We start from the raw sequence: 7,409 nt of genomic DNA, 5'->3' as shown, positions 1-7,409 counted from the left end.
TTTTACAAATATATCAGCGCGAAACGGAGGACTAAGGAGAATCTCCATCCTTTACTGGATGCGAGGGGAAACCTAGTTACTAAGGATGAGGAAAAGGCTGAGGTGCTTAATGCCGCCTTTGCCTCAGTCTTTAGCGGCAACACCGGTTGTTCTCTGGATACCCAGTGCCTTGAGCTGGTGGAAGGGGATGGGGAACAGGATGTGGCCTTCGCTATCCATGAGGAAATGGTTGGCGACCTGCTACGGAGCTTGGATGTGCGCAAGTCGATGGGGCTGGATGGGATGCACCCGAGGGTACTGAAAGAACTGGCGGAGGAGCTGGCCGAGCCGCTTACCATCATTTATCGGCAGTCCTGGCTATCGGGGGAGGTCCCAGTTGACTGGCGGCTAGCCAATGTGACGCCCATCTATAAGAAGGGCCGGAGGGCAGACCCGGGGAACTATAGGCCTGTCAGTTTGACCTCAGTGCCGGGGAAGCTCATGGAGCAGATTATCTTGAGGGTCATCACGCGGCACTTGCAGGGTAAGCAGGCGATCAGGCCCAGTCAGCATGGGTTTATGAAAGGCAGGTCCTGCTTGACGAACCTGATCTCCTTCTATGACCAAGTGACGCGCTTGGTGGATGAGGGAAAGGCTGTGGATGTGGTTTACCTTGACCTCAGTAAGGCTTTTGACACAGTTCCCCACAACATTCTCCTCAAGAAACTGGCTGCTCGGGGCTTGGACTGGCGTACGCTTCGCTGGGTTAGAAACTGGCTGGATAGCCGGGCCCAGAGAGTTGTGGTGAATGGAGTCAAATCTGGTTGGAGGCCGGTCACTAGTGGTGTCCCCCAGGGCTCGGTACTGGGGCCGGTCCTCTTTAATATCTTTATCGATGATCTGGATGAGGGCGTCCAGTGCACCCTCAGTAAGTTTGCAGATGACACCAAGCTAAGTGCGTGTGTCGATCTGCTCGAGGGCAGGAAGGCTCTGCAGGAGGATCTGGATAGGCTGGAGCGATGGGCTGAGGTCAACTGTATGAAGTTCAACAAGGCCAAGTGCCGGGTCCTGCACCTGGGGCACAACAACCCCAAGCAGAGCTACAGGCTGGGAGATGAGTGGCTGGAAAGCTGCCTGGCAGAGAAGGACCTGGGAGTATTGGTTGATAGTCGGCTGAATATGAGCCAGCAGTGTGCCCAGGTGGCCAAGAAGGCCAACAGCATCCTGGCCTGCGTAAGAAGCAGTGTGGCCAGCAGGTCTAGGGAAGTGATTGTGCCCCTGTACTCGGCTCTGGTGAGGCCGCACCTCGAGTACTGTGTTCAGTTTTGGGCCCCTCGCTACAGGAAGGACATGGACGTGCTCGAGCGAGTCCAGAGAATGGCGACCAAGCTGGTGAGGGGTCTGGAGAACAAGTCTTACGAGGAGCGGCTGAGGGAGCTGGGCTTGTTCAGCCTGGAGAAGAGGAGGCTCAGGGGCGACCTTATCACTCTCTACAGTTACCTTAAAGGAGGCTGTAAAGAGGTGGGGGTTGGTCTGTTCTCCTACGTGCCTGGTGACAGGACGAGGGGGAATGGGCGAAAGTTGCGACAGGGGAGTTTTAGGTTGGATGTTAGGAAGTACTTCTTTACCGAAAGGGTTATTAAGCATTGGAATGGGCTGCCCAGGGAGGTGGTGGAGTCACCATCCCTGGAGGTCTTTAAAAGACGTTTAGATGTAGAGCTTAGCGATATGGTTTAGTGGAGTACTTAGTGTTAGGTCGGAGGTTGGACTCGATGATCTTGAGGTCTCTTCCAACCTAGAAATCTGTGATACTGTGATACTGTGATACCACAGAAGCAGGAGAAAATGCCTCTTTACTGTTCTACATGTCCAACGCTCAATTTTAATTCTTCTTGGAGTTAGGGGTTCCAACAATCCAAACCAGATGCCCAGCCTCCCAATCTAATGCATGAGCAGAGGGGCTCTCTGAAACACCAGTACAGACTAGGTGAGAAATACCTTGAAAGCAGCCCTGTGGAGAAGGACTTGGGGGTACTGGTCGATGAGAAGCTCAACAGGAGCCAGCAATATGCACTTGCAACCCAGAAATCCAACTGTATCCTGGGCTGCATCAAAAGCAGAGTGGCCAGCAGGGCGAGAGAGGTGATTGTCCCCCTCTGCTCTGCCCTCCAGAGTCCGGGGCATGGAGTAGCAGGGCTCCCAGCACAAGAGAGACCTGGACCTGCAGTTGGTCCAGAGCAGAGCCACAAAAATGATCATCAGAGGTATGGAGTACCTCTCCTGTGAAGACAGGCTGAGGATAGACTCAGGTAAGGAAGAGATTTTTACTATGAGGGTGAGGAGACACTGGAAGAGGTCGCCCAAAGAAGCTGTGGATGCCCCATTCCTGGAAGTGTCCAAGGCTAGGACAGATGGGGCATTGAGCAACCTCGTCTGGTGGGAGGTGTTCCTGCCCATGGCAGGGGGATTGGAACTTGATGATCTTTAAGATTCCTTCCATCCTAAACCGGTCTATGATTCTATATGGTAGGGAATATCCCTTTGGCCAGTTTGGCTCAGATGTCCTGGCTGTGTTGCCTCCCAGCTTTTTTGCAACCACAGCCTCCTCACTGGCAGGGCAATGTGAAAAAAAAAATTTAAAAAAAATGGAAAAGGCCTTAAAACTGTGCAAGCCCTTCTCAGCAATAACTAAAACAATGGAGTGAAGCCAGGTTTGCTCTGATAGCATTCTTCATGATCCAGCACAAGTGACTGCTCTCGCAAGATCAGGTTCATTTCTTCTGAACCAGTCGGTATTTTGGAGGCTCCCATTTCCTCAAAAATCTCTAAATTCTAACAAAATACATCATTCGTGCTTCTGTCAAGCACACACGGATTTCTTCTGTTTTATTATGGACAGCGGGCTTAGGGAGACTGAATCTATACCTCAGTAATGGTCATTACAGCCACAAGGGAAGCCACAAGGGAGATCAGGGACACTCTCAACAGAGTGAAACAGTTTTATCACACGTGCAAGAGTCAGTTGTGTTGTTTCACAGTTAGCTTATTGTCTTGGTGAAGACCTCACTTCTTCAGCTTCTCCCACGTTAGACAAATTACTGAGTGGGAAAGCAATTAGTACTTAATGCTATAATACACCAACTGTTCCAAATCCAACAATTGAGATCTTCTCAGACACTGAGAAATAACATAAAGAAAAACAATGTAGTATGAACGGTAGTTTGCATTGCTATGGTTATTATTACCATTACCATTATTATTGTTACCGTATGTAAAAAAAAAAAAAAAAGGTATACGTATACTGTTAATATTTTATTTTATTTTAACTGGCAAAAACGTACTTCTGGTGTAACGCAGCGAGATTTTCTGTTATTCTGTTCCAAGAATTTTAGCTGAGACTTTATTTTGCTCTACAGGAACCTTAAAGGAGGCTCCAGGGAGGTGGGAATCGTTCTCTTCTCCCAAGCCCCACGTGACAAGACAAGAGCAAAAACCCTTAAGTTGCGCCAGGGGAGGTTTAGGTTGGTTATTAGGAAAAATTTCTTCACCAAAAGGGTTGCTCTGGTGGGTTTATGTGGCAAGGTTTCAGTAGCAGGGGGCCATAGGGGTGGCTTCTGTAAGAAGAATCTAGAAGCTGCCCCATGTCACATAAGGGCCCTGCTGCTGACCAGAGCCGAGCCAATAACCTATGTTGTTTGCACCTCTGTGAGAGCATTATTTAAGGAAGTGGGAAAAAAAATAACAAAAAAGGCTGCTTCACAGGGAGAGAGAGAGGAGTGAGAAACAGCCTTGCAGGCACTTACATCAGCGAAGAAGGAGGGGGACAGGTGCTCCGGGTGCCAGAGCAGAAGTCCCCTGCAGCATGTGAAGAGGCCCCTGGTGGAGCAGGCTGTCCCCCTGCAGCCCATGGGTCCCACACGGAGCAGATCTCCACGCTGCAGCCACGTGGAGGAGCCCCCGGTGGAGCAGGTGGATGTGGCCTGGAGGAGGCGCCTGCGGCCCATGGAGAGGCCCCGCAGGAGCAGGCCCCGGGCCGGAGCTGCAGCCCGTGGAGAGGAGCCCACGGAGGAGCAGGGGGTCTGAGGGGGGAGCTGCCGCCCACCCGGGGGGTACCCGTGCTGGAGCAGTTTGCTCCTGGGGGATGGATGGACCCCGTGGTACGGAGCCGTGTGGGAGCTGTTCTTGAAGGACTGCTGCCTGCGGGCAGCCCCCGCAGGCTCAGTTCGGGAAGGACGGCACCCCGTGGGAGGGACCCCACGTGGAGCAGGGGCAGGGGGCTATCGCCCCGTCCTTATCTCAACCCTTGAGCCCTTTGCATCGCATTTTCTCCCCCTTTCTCTTTGAGGAGGGGGAGTGAGAGAGTGGCCGTGGTGGAACTCGGCTGCCCACCCGATTAAAACCACCGCAGCCGCAAAGTACTGGAAAATTTTTCAGAAGAAACAAGGTGTTTAACAAGGAAAAATATAGTTTCCTTTTTAAGGCTTCCTGGATAATTGGGCTTATTTCATATTCCCAACTCGGAGGAAGAGAATTGTTGATTTCACCTTCTTTTTTCTTACACGGAAATAAAAAGTCAACAGCTCTGGAAGTAAGGGGAACGTATCACAATCAAGCTCCTTTTGTCTGTAATCCTTGCTGAAGGACAAGATTTATCCCACACCTTCCACGGATGTATGGTAGCAGAGAATAATTTTGGAACTACTCTAATTAAAGTCAACTTGGGGATAGTGGCACTTCTCTAATTGTTTCTGAGACATACGCATTAGCAACAGAGAGTGTTCTGTTGTCATCGCAAGGCGCCTACGGTGATGACTTCAGAAACAGAACTGAGTGATGTCACCACGGCAATTTGGGAGCAGCTGCCTCTGTGCAAGTTTAGCTAGGAGGGACAGAGAAGCGTGCTGGATGTGATGAAACCACGTGAGGATTTGTGGATCCCACCTTGAGGTGCATAGAGAGGGCCCATGCCCTTCTGTAAGTGGTTTGATGCTTGGCTGAGGCAAAAAATGTGTTTTTATTGTGAATGCTTCGTTTTAGTATTCTGTAGTTTGTGTAAAGTCCTTTCTCAAGCGTTAAGTTTGGTACTTGTGCTCAGTGATGTAGCTGCACAGAGTGACAGATGCAATGTATGGGTGAGGGCCTCAGCACGTTCTCTTTTTCCTACATACGATCAACAAATAAGGGTGGACAAATAAGAGTGTGCTGTGCTCCTGCCATACGCCTCAAGTACTAAAGCATAAACAAGAGACTTAAAAGTACCCCTGTCACATTAAAATTCAGGACAGCAATGTACTTCATCAAATGGGCTGACCTGTTGAGTGTCTCAGGATGTTGTGTATGAAGATGCACTCCATCTGCTTCCAGATTAGCACTTGCAGTGAGCAAGCTGCCTGACCTTAACATTTTTCATTTAATTTTTCACCTCAGTTTTGCTGGTTCTCCGTGATTCATTCTTGGTCTAGAAAGAAAAAAACAAAAAAACAACAAACAAAAAAGTGACCTCAGATCAAAATAAAAGGATTTCCTTCTCCTTAATTACATGCTCTTAACTTGACAGATTTGGTTATTGACTAAGAAGGCAAATATCTGGCCAGATATGGCCAAATATCTGGCCAAATGAAACAAGCAGCTAGCTTGCTGGAGACATTGTCTGGGAAACAGTGAAAACACTTGCAGACAAAAACATATCAAAGGACTAACGCTTTGAGCTTAATTCTAAACAAACATCATAAACTCAAAACTCTTGTTTGTCTTCCTAACAGGCTGGTATAGTAACATGTCACATTGGATGACTTTGCAGCATAGATGTCAGGAATGCAGCTTGGGATCACCAACTTCTACTTAGAGTTTAGTTTGAAGGGATGAGCAAGTAATTTTTCCTGGGTTGATGGAAATCTGCTCTAAAGTCTGTTTTCTAACACTCTCATAGATACTTCTCTGTCCATCGCTCTGTCCTGCCAACTCTGCTGTGAGTGTGAAGTTGCAGCAAGAGGGATTTCCTCTTCCTAATTTGACCTGGTGGACACCAACTTTCCTACTAAATTGCCGACGTTGCTGAGGAGGCAGCAGTATCAAAGCCCTGTTGATGAAGATAGAACAAGCTTGGGGAGGCTTTGGCATTTCTGTATAATGCTGCTCCCTGACTGTGACCCAAGACTCAGATTCTGAATGAAGCAAAGCAAGCTAGAAGAAAACTGTATGTCCTGGTAATTTTTTGTTTTATTGTATATTTTCATTCTTCACCTATAAGAAAATCTAAATCTTTAAACCATTTGTTTGAAAACACGGTTTTATGGAAATGATTTTGGGTGTGCTCCTTCACCTTCTTTGGAACCTGTTTAACCTCGCTTCACTTATAGGAGACCTATGCTCAAATTTATGCTTACCGTGATAAAGCGGTATTCTTTTGGTATTCTTTTCTTTGATGATTGCACGTGAGGCTGAAAAGAGTTTTCAGGATGATTCTTCTTTTCCTTTGCAGTCTCCAAAACGCCGTATTATAGCTGATCTTCATCTCTGATCTGAAGAGCTTCACAGGCCAGAAGAGAATTGAGATGAAGAAGGAAATAGAGAATGCTGATGAATATTTCCAATTACCACCCGTAAGTTTTGTGAAAGACTCAGGTGCATTTCTGTAGCAGTAGAAAGTTAATAAAATAATGATCATGCACTTGAAGGCAAGTAATGGTATAAAAATGAAGAATGCAAGGCCCTGGTTAAAGACAATCTTTAGGCTGCTTCCAGATCAACACTTTATTTGCTTATTCCACAACCTCATCTCCACTTGCTTAGAAGCTGTGAAGATTGGAAGTACACTTAGTGTTTTTCATCCACTCTGTGTAAAATTAGAAGAATTTTCACTGGCTATAAAAGCAGAAAAGACAAACAGACCCTCCTCTGGGGCTTCAGAATGCTCCTAAGATCACCCAGACTGGATAAGCAGAGATGCTCCAGTATAGGTGCATATAGATGCACTACAGATGGTGGCAGAGATGCCCTAGCATAGACGTGACGCACTTTGACAGCATCTTTTCTCTGACAGCAACTTACGTCTTGGTTCTTCACATCAAACCAGAGCAGTTTCTTTGCCTTCACAACCTGCAGACTGACCTCTCGTGTGTACCTGTGGTGGATTGAAGGTAATGCTTGTAATGTTTGTAACACACCCTGATGCTGTATTCACTTTAACTTGTAGAAAAGAGAGCAAGAAGCTTCACAGCAGTTTCTTAGGTGCCTGTCTGTCTGTCTATCTATCTGTCAAGCTATCTACCTATATGCATAGTTATTTATTTATTTATTTACTTATTTAAAGACATCTTTTGTTCACTAACATGAATCTCTGACTGTTACTAATGTATGGGACATACCGTGACAGTATAATAGTGTATAAATACCTTTCGTCTCATCCTTGCTATTGTTACTGTATTTTA

General features: G+C 47.2%; 1 long non-coding RNA gene across 1 annotated transcript; it reads right to left on the bottom strand.

Annotated features, from left to right (window-relative positions):
• Positions 1–6,073: 6,073 nt before the first annotated feature.
• Positions 6,074–7,102, bottom strand: LOC136789149 (uncharacterized). The gene is made up of 2 exons (XR_010827975.1): positions 7,030–7,102; positions 6,074–6,508 (listed from the first exon to the last, which is right to left on the bottom strand). It is a non-coding gene; the product is annotated as an uncharacterized lncRNA (long non-coding RNA).
• Positions 7,103–7,409: the final 307 nt, after the last annotated feature.

Source organism: Anser cygnoides, chromosome Z, assembly GCF_040182565.1.
Source record: "Anser cygnoides isolate HZ-2024a breed goose chromosome Z, Taihu_goose_T2T_genome, whole genome shotgun sequence".
NCBI lineage: Eukaryota > Metazoa > Chordata > Aves > Anseriformes > Anatidae > Anser > Anser cygnoides.
The sequence above is the reverse complement of the archived record's forward strand: the minus strand, read 5'-3'. Positions and strand labels throughout refer to the sequence as shown.